Raw genomic sequence first — 18,353 nt, 5'->3', positions numbered from 1 at the left:
TAGGAGCAAGCTGCTGCGTGGTACTTAGTTGCTCTCTGGGTTTAAACCAAGGCCACAACACACCAAAGCCCGCACACAGAGGCTGGTGTCTCCATTGCTCTATACAGAAGGACACCTTCAAACTGTGGTGTCCTACTGAAACATCAGTGTGAGCAAAGATGACATATGGAGTCCCAGGAAAAAACATCTGGATAGCAAGATGCAAGGATGAAGCTGAAAGAGCTTTCTGTCTGTCAGCCATTAATTATGTACTTCTTTTGAGGAATCCAAACTGTAACTTGTTCAGTTATTTTATAAAGGAGTAGGTGAAATTCAGTATTTGTGTGTGCACACGGAATTCTCATCTAAGGTTTGGAAATCAAAAAGAGGAAAAAACATTTAAAGGCTTAGGGTCCTTACAATGACGTTTCCTCTGGGCATATCTAGCCCATGCCACTGCTTTCGTTGTAAAATTTGATATTTTTTTTTTACTGAGATTAGAGGAAGTGTTTATTACACCATTATAAATTGCAGCTTTTTGCAGCCATGATAAACAAAGGCCAGAAAATTGCTAGGGAAACTCTACTAGTAAGACACAGAACAGAGATCTTGAACTTGTTTATTCTGAGTTTAATGAAGAGACATGATCATAGACAGTTTTATAAGTTCATGTGAACTCACAGCAATTTGCTTATCATGGCAATGCAGACCTATCTTTTGATCCAAATTCTATTTGAAAGCATGATCTAGTTTCTGGTCCCAATTTAAAGTATTGTCTTCAAGGATATTGTCACTTACATATTTGTATTCTTTTTCTCTTTTTTTGGTTTTTTTGTTGGTTTTTTTTGCACATGTCCATTAAATACCTCACCCAAAAGACCTGGGAAGGGTATATTGGAGGATTATTTTCCATAGCTGTACGTATAGTTATTTTTCCTGCATTTTGACTCCAGATAATATACTACCACTATAAAATTCCAACAGACAGCTTTGTAACAGAGTTTAAATGTTGACAGCTCATGCAAAGAGAATTACTTTTCAACAACAGTTGCAAAACAATTCTTTTACTCAGTATAGCTGTCTTAGCCAAATTCCACCAGGCTTTTCTAAATGCCTTCCTCCCTCTGTCCTGTCCCCCCACAGGCTGCAGAGGGTCGCTTAATATTTCATTTGTCCTGAGTTATTGTAGTGCCGCTGCCCACTGTTACAATTACTGCATTTCGTCTTGCTCTGCAGCTTTACTGAACCCCTTTTTATGTTAACACAAGCAGCAGTAACATTTGCAAAGTGCTTAGGGATCCATCTGCTTAGCACGGAATACATGTAGGATCATTGTCACCACTAACAGTTAACAACCTTATGCATTCGCCCAGAAATACTTGTATTTATTTTGTCTAGACTACATCTTCAGGAAATAAGATGGCACAATTCATCATGGTCTAAGTGTGCAATTGTGTCCTTAGGTCAGAAAAAAAAAAAGAAGCTATGGGGTCTGGGAAGTCAGCCCAAGAGCTTCTTAAATACAGATGGTGTCAGGGCTCCAGGGGGCTGGAAGGGCAGGCTGTTGCCAGCTGGATCCCATCCCATCACCTCAACAGAGATCAGGGCAACTGGAGAGTGGCCGAGGGCATAAGGCATCTCCCTGGGGACAGGGCTGAGGCCAGCCTGGGATGTTAGCCTGTGGGTGGGGGTCAGCTGGGCTGAAATGGGGTCCTGGGCCACAGGCAGGGTTGGGGACACCCCAAGAGATGCTGGCAGGGACAGTCCATCCCATTAGTTCCCTCCGGTCATGGCAATGTGCCCTTGGGTGAACTTCAGCTAAATTCATCCTTCGTTCTCTCCATCCCCCATCCCCCCCACCTCTTTTAAAACCCTTGGAAACTAGTACCAACAGGTTGTAGCACATTAATATACCTCCTGGGGTGCTGGTAGGCCAAGCTTTAGCTGGTGCATTACTGAGCATTTCAGTCTTGGCTGCATGTTCTGATATTAACTGTGTTTGTCATGCTACGTAAGGGGCATGATCAGCAGCTGGCCTCAGGCAAAGGGAAAGTAATCAGTCTTCTGGAGAACTTTTCCAGTGGCTGCCAAGAATTTTCTGCATGAGGAAGCCTATTAACAAGCATCATGTAAGAGTGTTTACAGAAAGTCAGAAAATGCTGACCCAGGATAAGGAAAATGTCCCCTCTACGTAGTTTCACAGCTGAATAACTCTCTGATATTTCATTGAAAGGATTTATAGATAAGAGTTACAAAATAACTGTACAAAAGTGCTTTTAAAATATGTTTATACCAACAACAGCCCAGTCCCATATGGTAATTTTTCAGCAGAGATTACATTGCAAGGGGCAAAGGAATGTTCCTGGGGTGTAATATCTGTGCAAAGTAAGATCTCAAAAGTCAGATGGAACATCTGACCCCATAAGCTCCTTACTTCCTCCCCTTGTGACTGAGCCAGCGTCACAATAGACCTGTGAGAGCCTTGTGCACAAGTCAACTTGACTTGCTCTTAAAGGGAACTCAATAAAACCTCAAGTCATGTAATGAAAATAAACTACACAATTAGCAATGGCAGATATTCTATTATTTATAACACACAAGGAAAAGGGCATTTTAAAATTCCTTTCCAGGAGCTTTGCCAGAGGAGCAAATATTCACATAAACTATGTCTTTTTAATTCTTTTACAATTCTGCTTTTCTAGGCTATAAAAGTATGTTCAGAGCTGAAACACAGAATTTAAGCATTTAGGCTGAAAAGGTCATTTTCCTCACAAAAATATATATTAAAGAATTTTTCTCAGACCAAATATTCACTAATTCTATTGGTTGAGCTATTTTCTCATGCTTACCTCTAAACTTTCAAATGACTGAAGTATAGCAAGTTCTCAGGTGCTCGCAAGTTGCGTGCCCTAAGCCTTCACCAGGGATTTACAAAACCCTTGGTGGAGCAGTGCCGATGATCTGTCATATCATGCTGATTCTGTCACCTGTGTGATCATTCTTTTGTCACTGAGTTGGGGCGGGAGCACAGGCTTCCTGCCCCATCTGCTTTTTTGATTAGCCTCATTGGAACACAAAATGAAAAAAGAGGAACCGAACCAGTTGTGACAGAAGAGATTAGTCCAACTTGTTGCCACATGACATGCCTGAAGTTAATACTCAGCATTGCTGCTTTGAAAAAGTGACATTTCCATTAAAAAAGCTAGTAATCGAATCACCCTGAACTAAATCATCTGCCTTTCTAACTGAGATTCTATCTACAGTGGCATTTAACATAACCTGTAAACACAGAAAATGAATTTTCCTTTTATGTATTACCTTGTGCTCTTAGCAGATAAGTTTCAAAAGGTTGTATGCTTTATCTTTCTTTCAGACTTCTCCACCTTGTGCCTGTCTGTGCCTATGGAGACTGACGCACATATCCTTAGGTACATGCTCTTATGTACACATAAAGTGGTGAGACTATAAACAAAGTTTCAGAGCTGTTTAATATACAACCTTTATCACTGCAGGTGAGCTCTACCAGTTAATTGTGCCTACATGATCTCCTAACGTACCCACTTTTCATGCCAGCAGCAGTCAGGAATAAAAAATGCCTGATAAATGTTCCTGCTTTTCTCAAAAATGCCAAATCTGAAATTTCCTCAAAAAAATATATTGGACGGAATTTTGAGGGATCTTGCTTGGTTTACCTTCTTTGATTTATGTACAAAAGATACCAAAATCAATGTTTCGTGGGAAGGAGAATAAAGTAAATAATAAAATTGCATAGAATTGTGTTTTCATGACCTTTCTTATGCATCTTCTGATGGAAAACAGTATAAATTGCTGACACCCCACACTGGCCACAGATACACTAAGCAGTGTTTCGGTAGGTCAGAAGCCACACACTCCTCCTGGGGCTGTGAGCACAAAGATGACAGAGACAATGGCTCGTGCGAACATGTGCTCAGTGGAAGATGCATCCTTTACCACCTCCTGAAGAAAGGTGTTCACTGAGCACCAGGCTCTGTTCCCAGCTCTGCTGGGGTCTGCACACCCCGGGATGCTCCACTTAGAGAGTCCAAGGCAAAGCTGCACTCAGAGTTACAGTGTTGGCTGTGGACTGAGCGGGTGAAGGACTCTACCCCAACAGGTGGTGTGAATTCTCTCATGTCGGTTTGCAGGGGTGGTAAGCTGACCCCCAGAGAGCTGCTATTTCTAAATATTAATGATTAACACCGCTGATGAAAGGGAGGAGGCCAAAGGAGCAATTCTAAATGACCTGGAGAGGTCAGAAATATTGGCAGGAAATATCAGTCACTCGTACAACTTGGGGGGAAAAAAAAATTATGAACAGACATGCTTCAAAACAAGCCTGAATGCTGAGCTTCAGGGAGACAAAGAAAATTTGAAAAGCAGCTTCAGAAATGTGACTGCAAACAGTAAATTAGAAACTGAAATGGCAACAACAAATGCAAAAAAATAATTTAGTATATCACAATTGTATGGTGGCTCCTTTTGCCTATTGACTTTTAGAGATTTTCATGTACACAGCCAAGGTACAGCAGTTCTGCACTCAGCCCTTATATGCAGTATTTATAAGAAGCAATTGGAACTTATTGGTAAATGAAGTTTTTTTGGGAAAATTTAAAACATATTCAGTGGAAATTCTTGTGACAATTAATTTTCCTTACAATAAACATTTTAAATGACAAATGATTTTCAAAAATATTTACTTTTTTTAATAAACAAAATAGTAATTTACACATCTCTACTGTTAAAAAACTCTTCATGACAAAAGTTTTGCCTCTGCACAAACAAAGCAGTCTTTTACAGGAAATATAGTTCAATCAAAATTAAAAAGTGGTTGAATACACATCTGGTTCCTACAAAATATTTTAACAGAAACCTTATCAGCTATAGATAAACATTGCCTTCAGACTTCTACACTACATGTTACAGAACTATCTCATTTTTTTTGTCCAAGAAACACCTGAACATAGCATCAGACATTAATATCTATGTTATCATCATTTGGACATGAACACAAAAGATTTAATTAAAAAAAAAAAAAAAGAATATTGACATGAATGTCTATCTAACAGTTACATGACTGGTTATTCTTAAGAGTTGTAAGTTTTCCATCTGAGCCTATAGACTTTTCTAAACAAGTTCCATATGGAAGTTTGGATCTGTGAACAAGTCATGACAGCCATCATGACTGCCCCACCTTGGCATCACAGTAACACAAACCATTGCTGCCATCATCGAGGTCTATCAGCTTTGTAGTCACACTGGAATGTGTTTGCTGAGAGCCTTCTTGGGGACTGCTCTGGCCATGCCAAGCACAGTCTGATGTTTGCAGGCTCTGCATGGCATTACATGGACAGAAGCAATTCCCTGTGCTTTGCAGAGATGCGTTGGTATCTGGGACATGCCACCTCATTCCATCACCTGCTTTTCACCTCCTGGAGAACATGATTTTCCATTTAAAAAGCAATCTGCAGTATTGGACTGGCTGATACAGGCAGTTCTGTAGTACAGCATGGCTGAGACCTCAGCACAGATCTCATCAGCCTCTTTGCTCCCTATTGTGTCATAGTTGCTCCCCTAATTGTGTCCTTCCCACACATTTCTGTGATACCTTCATATCAATATGTATAGCTTCATCAGCAGGACAACTTAGCCTGGAAGGGACCTCAGGAGGTCTAAAGCCCAGTCTCCTGCTCAAAGCAGGATAAGCTGCAAGATCAGACCAAGTTGCTCAGGACTGCATCTAAAGTCTCTGATGGAGACTGCACAGCCTCTCTAGGCAACCTCTGTCCCACTGCTTGCCTATCCACGTGGAGAAAAAAGGCACACAGAGGTTTGTAGCAATGGTTTTCCCCCCAGTGCCCTCAAAAGCTGCATACTAAACAGCACATTTGACATGCCCCAGGCTGAACTCACGCAGTGTGACCCCTGCATGGCAGTTTCTGGGGTCTGTGGCCAACAGCAGAGCAGTGACAAAACTCTGTACACCCTGTGGAGCGCTTCTTTCACCTGACACCTAAACATGTCCATTTGGAAGACAAAACTCTGTGTCTTCTCTTTCTATCCCTATTTCTTGTGTTGCTACAGTGATAACAAATGAGGACAGGGACAATGGTCATCACATCTGAAAAAAAATCTCTGAGAATTTTGGTGCTGAAGCAGTTAAATGAGCAATGCTAAGATTCTTCTCAACTAAGAAGCATGGCAAGCACAAACAGAAGTGGTATTTAAGGAAAGCAGCTACGAGAGTGATAGAAATTTGCAGGCTACAAGGCTCAGTGCAGTACGTATATTTTCTCTGCTTTCGAACAAGAGCTTAGCCCTGTAAGAAGATAGACATCCCACAACTCGTCATCACAGGCTTGGCAAGATACAACTGAAGGAGATGCACAAGAATCTGACTGACCTTTTGCAACCAAGATCACACAAGTGCATACAATACAATTACCTCGTGTTATTGTGATGAGAGAAAATCTCATTTCAACTCTGGACCCAGACGACAAGTGTTCCAATAAGTTATTTTTTTCCCGTAATGATGTCTGAGGGAAACTCTGAGTCATCCAGAGAGGGAAGAAATTAATAATATCCACCTTGAACTCTAGACATAGATGGGAGCTTTCCAACCTGATGTTGGGAAGAAAAAGTCTCTTTGCTTCCTATAAAAGAAAGATGATATTTTGTGAGAAAAAGCAGAACAGGGGGATACCGAAACCATCCTCAACTTCTCTAACTTCTCAGTTATTGCACAGTTATATCTTCCAGCATCTTCCAGAGCAACTGGTTTTAGCCATTGTCAGAATATTGGACCAGTAAATCCTCAGCTTGATTCAGTGTAGCATCTCTCTTGCACTACGGACAGGCTTCAGGGCAGGCAGATTCATATGAGTGCTGGTAATGGTCAGCAACATTCTGCTCTGTACGTACTCTGCCACAGGGTCTTGAAAGAGAACCACAAAGCAGAACACTGACTGTTTGACAATATGGGAGCAATTCAGCAAGCAACTTTTCTGTATACTCTCTCGTACAAATTAAGAGCACCGCTATCACGCTGTGCTCATTTTGGCTGGGGTAGAGTTAAATTTCTTCATAGTAGGTAGTACAGAGTTTGTTTTGGGTTTGTGCTGGAAACAGAGTCGATAGCACAGGGATGTCTTTGTTATTGCTGAGCATCGCTGACACAGAGCCGAGGCCTTTTCTGCTCCTTACCCCATCCCAGCAGTGAGCAGGCTGAGGGGGCACAAGGAGTTGGGAGGGGACACCGCCAGGACAGGTGACCGCAACTGACTGTACAACACCATGCTCAGCATATGAAGCTAGGGGAAAAAGAAGGAAGGGGGGGATGTTCAGACTGATGGTGTTTGTCTTCCCAAGTCACGGTTACCCGTGCTGGAGCCCTGCTCTCCTGGGGGTGGCTGAACCTGCCTGCCTGCTGGTGGGAAGGGGGGAATTAATCCCTTGCTTTGCTTTGCTTGTGTGCGCAGCTTTTGCTTTACCTGTTAAACTGTCTTTCTCTCAGCCCATGAGTTTTCTAACTTTTACTCTTCTGATTCTCTCCCCCCTCCCATGTGGAGGGAGTCAGCGAGCAGCTGTGTGGGGCTGAGCTGCCAGCTAAAGTTAAACCACGACACAGGCACACATAGTACAGCATGTATGGGTTTGAGCTGAGAGTTTGCTTAGGACTTTTATTTAGCTTCCTTCTGATTCTTAGAAGCAAGAAAAATCTCTTCTGAAAAGGTAGATTGCTTTAGTAATTAGAGCACAGAGTAAACCAGGTTTGCTCAAGGTCAGTTCTCCCAGTTTGTCTTGCTTACTAGTGAATATTTCACACTTGCCAGTGAAACAGTTGAATATGTTGTATTTTTTAAATGGTTGAACACAGGATTTTCAGCACAGAGAGATCAATTTGCTGGTGGGAATGACCTTTGCAGCAGCCTAGATCAATTAGAGCTCTTGCATGTGTGCAGAAGATCTGAAAATGCGCAACAAGCATTTTTTGCAGGACTTGGATTTCTAAACCTGGAAGTAGCAAGTCCAAGGAAAACACAAGTCCAACAAACTATCGACCTGAAAGTCTGAGCTGTTTCTGTTATTGGAATGAAAAAGAAAAATGAAGAAGGCTTTCGCAATTAAATTTTCTAGATTAGTTGTATAAGTCATGCCCAGCTAAACGCAAAAACAGAAATGCCAAATGGTCTTGTTTTGTTGTATCCATTTTAGGATCAGAAAATCAAACTTGGTCTGTGGAGGGGACTCTAGAGAGCTTCCCAGGGTGAGAGGGATGCCCAGGGGCTAAGCCTGAACTTTGTGACTAGGGTACTCCCTTCTGCATCGCCACATCCAAAGCAAAAGGAAGGGTTTGAGCAAAAAGAGAGGTTACCAGAAAACCTGCAACTTAGAAACTCACACTCTCTTCATCAACCTAATTCCTGCAAGATCCTGGAGAACAATCAGATAGACTTCAGCAAATGTTCAAATCCTGGTCTGAGGCTGTCCCTGTAATTCCTTCCCATTAGCACTCACAAACCCTACCAAGGTATGATCTGTCTCATGTGGGTTAGTACTACCCCTTGGTACAGCTTTTGGCTCTAGAACAAATGAATAAAATTGAAATAATGCTTACCATAAAGGCAACAGCTCTTGCCCCCTTCTTTAACAAGGCCCTGGCTGATGCTGATTTCACCTCAAATGTCATACCAAGATGCATCTATGAAGTATTTCATGAAAAAAATGCTCTGAGTTTTGAATGGATTGAAGTACAGGAGACTTAACACCACCAGAGCCCAGGAACCAGCAATGAACTTTCTAAGCACTGCACCATCTTAAAGAATTTGCAATCTTGGTTAAGCCAGCAAGACGAACAGGGAACATTTTGGACTAGCCAGTTAGAAATGCCACAGAGAGGGACAGTGCCCAAGCCTGTGTGTCAGGGACAGCAGTAAACTGGAGAAGCAGCATAAGGAGGTGACAGCAGTGCTAGAGCAGAGAGGAAAAAGGATGCCCCTATTCCTTCACAACTGTTTCTGGCTACTAGAGGCCAAGTCATGATATTTCCCATACTAATGGTTTTTACTCTGCCTACAAACAGGCAAACCAGCCCCACTTAAAAATTGATGATAACTCTATGACTTTTTCCTTTGTCTTTGTGAAACCCTTTATCCTTTTTCTTACTCTTAAAGACAATTAAATAGGATTTGCCCCTTGGCAGATGTGGAACAAAGCTGCTTCCCAGTCACAGGAAGGCTGCAAATTTTTTATATGGGCTTTGAAGAGCAAAGGTAGAAAACCAGAGGGCTGGAAAAGGTTCACACACTGGTGAACACGGCAGAATTAAAGTGAATGAAGGAAATTCCTGGAAGAGTCAAAGCACTCTCCCTGAACCCTTGGATATTTTGGTTCACTTAAGCTGTGTGTTTATGTTACTAATATTTCCTAAGTTCACCTTGGTAAAAACTAACCAACTCTGTCTGGATACAATGAGAAACAATTGAGCAGGATAAAGTGAAAGGGAATGAACAATGACCTTTCCTTCTGCAGAGCCCATTGCTGAGAGAGGCAGGAAGAGATCTATCTGGTAATGTTTATCTGACTAAGGCAATTTACTGGATGATAGCTTTCCCCAGAAGATCTAAGGACAAAAACGGCATAATATCAGCTCACAAGGGACCCACTAATATGAGCCCTAAAATGAAGCCCTCTGTGCTGAACCAACTGTATATTTCATGTGTAAGCCATGCCATTGAGATGTTTAATGTTTCTCTGGAGAGCAATAGACCAGTGACAAGAAAAATAAACAAGAGCTAAAGATGAAGATGTCCTTGAACTGAAAGTGCTTCACTTTAGGAAACCCAATAAAGTGAGCAAGAAACTGTGAAGCATGATTGCATTAAAATAGGCGATATTTTTTGTGTCTTCAAATGCCAATGACTTGGGCATTTTATACCATAGGTCTCCATGCAAGTATGAAGACATTGGTTTCAGCTCACTGTGTACTACTGAAAGGTAGAACTCCATCTTCTAACACTCATTTCAGTGGGAGCAGAGGCTTAACCTGTAGCTTTCTGTGCTTGCCCAGGTATCCCCACCGATGGGCTGCAGTGCCCCTCTCTCCTTTTGTCCTCATGCGTGCGCTCCCTGACATTTCAGCATGTCAATAAAAGTGTTGCCGAATCTTTTTCCTTTAGATTTTTAACCAACAACCACTTTGTCAGAAAAATCTTTGAGAGCACTGCATGAAAAGTACTAACAACCAGGTTAATCTAATAAATACCTTTATTCCCATGCAGTTCATGTCCATAACATCCCAAGCTAAACAATCCAAAAATACACCCAAAGGTTTGTTGACCTTGTTTTCAAATCCCTGCCTAAATGTATAAAGCCACTAGATTTGGAGTAAATATAATTAAGTGAGCAGAGGTGCAAGGGTATGGCTGGTTTCATAAGGCATGTGCACAAATAAACGCGTATAATCGTAAATAACCTCTTATCAGGGTGAAACAGGAAGCACAAAATATCTGGAGGCGTGAAATGATACAGTTTATATAATACCAAGATTTTAAGTGCAACCGGTTCCTTTGAGGTTTCTTGCAGAGAGAAAATGCAGTTACTAAAAATTAAAAATTTAGGAAAAAAGTGGTTTTTCTCTAAATTTTCAGTTTTCTATAAGTGTTTCAGCATTTCTGATTCCAATTTCTTAGATTCCCATTCTGTGAGGTAAAGTATAATTCTATTTTTCCTCTTTACTTAAAAGTTAAACAGAAGTCAAAGTGTCAAGAGTAGCTTGAGTGGTAGGAAACTCAAATTTTTTTCTGTTCTAATTTTAAACTTGGAACTTGTGGCCATTCTTAAAATTAAGGTATTGATCATTATTTCCAATCAGTCATGCTACAGTCCTTCTTTTCATGCCAAGGTCTTTTTTTAAGCATGTCCAAAAGTAATCTGCACTATTACTTTCAATTACAGTTTAATAATTTATGAAATTTACTTAGTATCATACCTGCAATATGTCAGTCAGGCTTCATTACATTGCAATGAGGTCTGATTTAACACAGTCATTATTGCTGCTGTTAAGGGTTTGTGGGGGAAAGATTCCTGCAACTATATTAATTTTAGCCATTTTAGACTAAAATAAGCAGCTACAGATAAATGACAGTATACAGTGGGGTGGTTAAGCATACCTAAGCCTACAATGCCTCCTAATTGCAAATACTTGCCTCTTGGAATAGCTCCATGTTTTGCACTCAGTCAGGGAAACATTCTCCTGATTCCTTACAGCAAACTGTTTTACAAGCAAGGAAGAGCTATGAAAACCCATAAGGAAGGCAAAGACTTGCATAGCATTCCCTGGCAGCTGGCATGCGGACAGCTTAACCAGCACAAAGACTCCTTGGAAGTCTTGGTAAGGACATCTTTGCACAAAGCGTGCTCAGATCCATCGTTGGCCTTCAGCTGGACCCCGTGTTGTGGGTACACTGACAGTGGACTGGAGTTTATACCCCTGACATACAATGCCATTGGCGGTATGAGGCAGAACAGTGTGCCAAAGAATAAAGAAAAAGTTCATTCAGTTCAAAGAAACTTTGAGTAAGAGAGCATTTGGGAAGGAAACACATGAGGCTTTTTCTTTGGCATTAGTTCTCAAATTTACCTCTAGGTGGCCAGAACTAAGAGTTTGCCAACTTTGAGAACAGGGGTTCTTCCAAACTTTGAAATTAACTCAATAAAACACAGATAGCTAGGTTTCTCAGTGCATGTCCCGTTTCGTATTGAAGCATGAAATCCTGCAAACATGTAATTCAACCTAAACATCATGTAACATTTAGAAAGTTGTACTTATTTTTCACTGCTAATATGAAAAATACTTTCTGAGGTCTCAGTCTTTCCACAAAAGGCAATCTAATTTTATTGACCATGTGTATAATGCCAGGCCAGGGCAAGAACCACTTTCTTGCCTGCATGTATCCTAGGCAGAGATATAGTAGAGGAAACAGCAAAACCAAAATGCTCTTCATTTACCTGGGATTTCAACAGGGACAGAATTAAACCAAAATTTAACCTTCCCAAACAATTGAAAACAGCCTTTACTCCAAGGTTAATACTTCCGACTGCAAGCTCCCGAGGCAATATTGTCTTCTGTTTGTATTTAATACAGCTTCAAGAGCAGCACATTGAAGAAATAATCAGTATAATTCTTTGCTGCTGCTTTCAGCTCATTAGTTTTTTTCTGACTTGGGCACCAGTGGCTGAAGATGATCCGAGGCATCCGTTGGAGGGGCCGTTGGGTTGCTGTGCTGTTCGGAAGCCATGACAGCCTGGCAAGATGAGAAAGGTTAACTGAGGCTTCTGCTGGGGAGGGAGGCAGCAGACTTGCATGTAGAATTAGAGTAGGAACAAATATAAGGGGGAAAATTAATCACAGTATTGATGTCTGGAAAGAACAATATTATGACTATATGGATTTAATGACTGCTGATATCTAGTGCAGTGACAGGTAGTCTCATCCACAGGGACAAAAGTACACAGTGTGCTTCGAGGAGACCTGGAGGCAATCCTTCAACTCAAATCCCATGATAGGATAATATGCTATGGTTCCTTTTATGCTGGAGGTGGAATCCTTTCTAGATCCCTTCTGAGTATGTCAGTTGATGATAACAACATAATTTGCCTTAGAAATTTTAATTCCCCCCACACACCCTTTTCCTTACAAAGAAGAAAAGCGTGAACATTTCCTTTGAGCTGTCCTGAATAAATACTTTAAGAATATTAAAAATGAGAAGTAGATTAAAGCTTTCTGAGTGAATTCCAAACCATGTAGGGCTCTTTGTTAATTTTAAAAGGAGGGATGTTATAACCTTCAGTGCTCTCACTGTGTGACAGACAGGCATCATTAGTGTTAAAAACAGGCAGAGTATAACTGTGGCTACAGCCAGGTGTATAATCTCTTCTGGAACAACATCTGTCTGTCCCCTTTCATGGAGGAAATTTAGTGAGGAGCAGGTAAAGCAGTTCTGTGACATCATGGTCGTTCTACAGGAACTCCTGTATGTCATTAGCTGTTGCACTTTGTTTCCCTGTATTTTATATTCAGCATGCATTAGCGGTTGCTTGTTTTGAAGTTCTCCAGGGTATTCTACAACGAAGTTGCCTGGTAGCAGAACAATCTGTGTTCCTCAGATATGCAAGTGACTAATTTTCCATCAATCAGAGATGAGACTTAAATAAATAAAGGTACTTCATGGGGCTGCTGTGTCTAATGATAAGCAATTATATAAAGTCAAATTAAGGCAGTTCTTTGTGAAGGTCCTGTGAAATTGGTTAAGCAAAAAGAATAACTGCACCATTTCAGTGATTCATCCTATTGCTCATTTCAGTGGGAGCATTATCTCAGTTAACTGATGCAATTAATATGAAAATGAGGAAATCATTGTTTAAGGAGATGAGGAGAGAGAGGGGGTCTTAATGCTGCAGCAATGAAGAAAAAGAGTCACAGAGATGGAAATTTGCATAGGTCAATGGTAATGTAATGCATTTAGCACATATTCAAAGCTTAACTTGCATAGTAATACAGATCCATTAAATTCTCATTATGATGACCTGTGTCCAACACAATTCAATTTTTCTAAATCTTAATGATAAAAAGTTAATTACGTAAGGTGAAAACCTTTTGTACTTGGTCTTAAAATAAAGCATTGAAAGGGCATTGAGACTATCTTTTAGATATGGCAGGTAGCTTCACTTCTGCTTAATTCAATATTTTATTAAGCATGACAAGATTTGAAGTTTGGCTTCTGTGTGCACTGCAGATTTTTAATGTAGTCAGTGGCAATAAATAAGCCTTTGTCTGTAGAACTACAATTTAATGCTAGTCATTTTCCACTTACAGGCTTCCCCAGTTTTTCCTGGTTTTCTAATTTTCAGTAACCAGAAAGCCTATCCAAATTTGGGAAAGAGAGTGGAAAAGACATCTTTTGCCTTTCAGCACTGTATACATATTCTAGCTTTTGTTCACCAGACATGTCTTTGAGCCAACTCTTAACATGGTACAGTACAAAGTTTCCAGGAACCATTTCTTGTCATTACCTGGTTTTGCTTCTCACCACAGCTACAGGTGGAAGATAAGTGTCTGAGTGCTGCTCAGCCTCACACCATTTCCTTCCACTTATCCCACATTCGCAGACAATGGTCATTCTTTGACTTACTCATCCAAGACAGGGAGCAAACGTGCCAGTTTTCTAGTACTCTGAGCCATGCTATGGCTTAAGCAGAAGGTGCAGAGATATGCTATAATCAGGTTCAAAAAGGCAGGCTGCCATGTGAAACAGGTTGTTGCTCTTAAAAGGTGAGCATGCCAGAGTGGCACCTTCCTTACTCCTTTACATTAAAGCCACCATACATCTCTCAGGTTATGTCAGACTGTTTTAAATTGTGATTAATTTGCATTTAATAGATTTGTAAGGCACCTTTATTAACATCTGTGTAATGTAAGTCAGGCTTAGCGCAATAAAAGCCAAGTCCTGCACATATTATTCTCCTTGTCAGGTTCTTTCATCCTGAAACCTGCATTATACTCACTACAGTACATGACTGGTGTTTGTGAAGACGATGCAAGTGATGACTTTAGCCACCTAACACAGAGCCAGACCTCAGGCTTTGTTTGACAAAATGCAGGCATCTGCAGAGCAGATGCCTGCACCTGAGCTAGTCACGCAGGGCTCTCCAGGCAGGCAGTGAAGACACCCAGTCTCAACACATCACAGAGCAGATGGCCACACGTGTTCCTGGGCAACAGCCCAGCCCTAAAGATGCAAAGCTGCATGAAAAAGAATATGATACTAATTCTCTAAAGCCAAGCCTGAGATCCAATCCTTGCCTCACTTTTAAGGCTAAAATTCACAGTAATTTAAATTGCTGCTGTCCCCAGAACACTCCTACGTTCTGCTTTTTACCTCCTCTAGTGCTTCTCTGTGTCCCTGATTTGACCTCCCCGGGAGCCAGTTCAGCGTGCTCAGCCAGCGTAAGGCTAACCCAGCCCCTGCCCATGCATACACACATGTGCAACAAGAGATGTTTTCCCCCACAGAGTGGGCACCAGCCAGAGCAGCACCAGTGTTGCTGCAAGGCAGGGTGCAGGCTCTTCCCTTCAGAGCACTGCCCTGCACTCCTTGTCTGATGTCTCATCTCCCATGATTCAGTGGTTTAGCACCACACAGGAGCTGTACTTTTAAAACTACTTCAATGATTTTAAATGCAGATAAGCCTCAACATCTGAAAGGTAGTAAGGGTTAGATGGCTAAATATTTTTTTGCTCCAGATTCCTATTAGACAATAATTGATCTCAGTAAGAGTTAAATGTCCATTGTGGTCCAGTCTTAGGCATCTAAATACTTCACAGTTTTAAGCATTTGTGCTTCAAAGGTCTACATCTTTACAGACATTTTTCAAACCACAGTATTATGTTCTAGAAAAGGTAAAAAATAGATGCGGTATGTAAGCTGCAAGGTTATACAGTTACTCTTCTAGCTGCTCCAGCTGTTTTCATCAGCCGTCTTTCTGGCCACTTGCTGGCGGTCACTTGCTGACCCCCGTGAGGGGGCTCCACGTGCAGCTGGTCAGTGAACAAAATCTAGTTGAAAAGTAACTCCAAAAAAAAAAGGCATTCACTAACTGCTTTTAATCTTTCCTGAGAAAAATAAGAAGTGTTGGATAAAACCACATGCTCAATATTGGAGTATGTGGAGAATTTTAAGAAATGGTTACATAAAATTAATTGTGATTAAACTTAGTAGGAAAAATAACTTGTAGATCACACAAATCTTGCTTAAGGGCAGCATATTCACCACACTATTTCACAAACACCACTCTAATTAATAAGCTTCAGTTAAAGAAGAAGAATCAATAACAAATACTGCTATTCATAGAAAATTGATATTATGTGAGGAGGAAGATTGGATTTTAAAATAAGTCAGTTTCCTCCAAGCACAAATTAAGAATCTTTTAGAGAAAAAAGAAACACCAGGTAGTGACAAATTGAGGAATAATCCAATTAAAGTTTCATTGGTTTCATTGTTTATGAGGATCTGACAAAAGCATTTTATCTCTAACATTGATATTTAGCAAAAGGGGAATTCTGTATCTAACAATAAAGAAAACCCACCTTTCAACACAAACAACAATGCATATTGCTAAAGGAACCTCTACTGTGCTGTATAAACAAAGCAACAAACAAAAGCAATGTTAGGAAACCCCAATGACTACAAATGGATATCAAGAAATTCACAGAGCATGCTGTGTAATATAAAACTTTTGAGATTAGATTGATTTCATTTCTTGCCATTACCCAACATTACAAATCCAAGATATCCCATAATCAGAACAGTCTATGGTAACAGTTACCTTTTCTTGGTTGTACAGGTGCTTTGCAACAAACAGCAATAATTTGCCTACAAAAGAAGACATCTGAAACATATTCTGTGATTCCCTGCAAAAAGTTGTCCAAAGGAGATATTTTTCTAAACCATCAAAATCCTTTTCTTTGTGTCATGTTTCTGTGAGCTGCTACTGTTGTATGACAACATCATGACCCATTACTGTCCAATTTCACTTGCAATCTCCTTGGAGAGTGACACTCTGAAACCAAAGGCTTTGCTGGTATAGATGGTCCACTAGGGTCTAAGAAGCTACACTAAGGACATGAGAAGAGTCTTAAAGCTGAAGAGTGAAAGCCCAGCTGCTTCAATACCCTGTTTGCAACCACAGTCTGTGGTCAGGGTAGAGTCAGTTAGGAAAGAAAAATGCTTGAAGTTATTTCTTACAGGTTTCAGGACCTGCATGAGCTGGACGTTGGCACTGGACTTCCAGTACAATTAGTTCTGTGCAAGAGTTGCCTTCTGTGCAAGAGTTGTCTGAATCTCCAGGAATTGGTCTAAACAGTTTGTGAGACACTTTTGGCCCTTGCAACACGGCTAGCGAGGAGTTCCTCAGCATCTGTGGTTTAGGCTCTATGAATATGCCTCTCCTTCCACCTCTGTTTTGGTGTTCTTTCCACTTTCTTTTGCATCAAAAAGGTGTCCAGGTATCTATGGTATCCAGGTCAGTCAAGGACGATCATCTATTCCAACATGCCAAAGCAGGCAGGAAGCTTTTCACAATGTGCCCACAGCACGTTGCTTCTTCAGTGCTCACCAGCTTCCACTGTAATCTGCAGTTGTTCTTACACAGGCTGACATTCAGGTCCATCTGTATTTTCCATGCCTGTTAAATACCTTTGATCCTCAATGACCCTGAATGGATTTGTCTCCCCTAACTTCAGAGGTCTGAAATTAAGCCTTTTGTCTACACTCCCTGTCTGTGCTCTGTCCTTTGTCAGATAGATCCCTCTAGAGGGGTATTCAGGTCACTTATCTCAGGCCTCTGTTTTAGAATTAGATTAATTGCTGCCCATGAATGCCTTTCCCTCTTCGTTGATGAGGTGACTGGCTTAGATACACAGGTTTCTGATAGCTAAACTTAGGAGAGAGGACTCCCATGCTGGGTGCCTTCCAAAAGTCAACCAAAACAAAAAAACAAACAACCTCAACCAAACCCTACCTTGAATTTGCACACTGTTACAAGTGTTAGAAAATTATGTAGAACATTGGCATGGGCCCGCGTTCCCATATTACCTTAGCTCCTGATTCTGCAGTACTGAAATCAATACAGGCTCCATGCAGAATTTCTAAAGGAAAAGATACAATATCATTATTTATTTTTCAGGATTAATTAGAGACACGTACCCCAAGTGTCTGAGCAAACCCTCTGGAACTGACCTTCTGCCAGCCCCTTCAGCATCTGCTGTCTGTGACCATAACCCCAGAGAATGTGCCCTGCCTGTAGGCTCAGAAAGCTTAGTTCAGCCATTAGAACCACATTCAGATTTCAAAACCCCTCAGAGCTGAGAGCATGGGTCTGCAGACTTAGGTGAGACCCATTTCTGTTTGTCATGTCATCAGTAAACTAGAGCTGAAAGACACTGCCTCCCATTGCCCCTCAGCAAGACCAGGCAGCAACCCTGTGCAGCTCTACAACCTCCCCACCCTGCTACCTGCCAGTACCCACCCTGAGAGATCACAGCCCATTAAATCAACATTTCTCAGGGCAGCGTCTCACATGTCATAAATAGAATATCTGGGTTTCTAAAAAAAAAAAAAAAAAACCAAACCAAAAACAAACCAACTTGCTTCACTACTGAAGTCGTAGAAAATCAAGGAAGACAAAAAATGGCATCTTGCCAAGCTGTCAGTTCCCTTCTCAGTTTGTTCCCAAGCTTTTTTCTTTTGGCAAGAACACATCCCTCTGCTGCAGTGATCCCTGCAGAAAATTTAAGT

At 41.1% G+C, this 18,353-nt stretch overlaps 1 protein-coding gene across 1 annotated transcript in view; it reads right to left on the bottom strand.

Moving 5' to 3' along the window:
• LOC308059181 (uncharacterized protein) overlaps positions 1-17,062 on the bottom strand; it is a 31,616-nt gene extending 14,554 nt beyond the window's left edge. Inside the window, exon 1 of the mRNA XM_080376155.1 lies at positions 2,829-17,062. The gene's annotated coding sequence lies outside the window, so the exon portion shown is untranslated. The remainder of the gene's footprint in view (positions 1-2,828) is intronic.
• Positions 17,063-18,353: the final 1,291 nt, after the last annotated feature.

This window comes from Falco punctatus, assembly GCF_963210335.1.
Source record: "Falco punctatus genome assembly, chromosome: 1".
Taxonomy (NCBI): domain Eukaryota; kingdom Metazoa; phylum Chordata; class Aves; order Falconiformes; family Falconidae; genus Falco; species Falco punctatus.
Note: the sequence above shows the minus strand (reverse complement) of the source record. Positions and strands in the feature narration are given on the sequence as shown.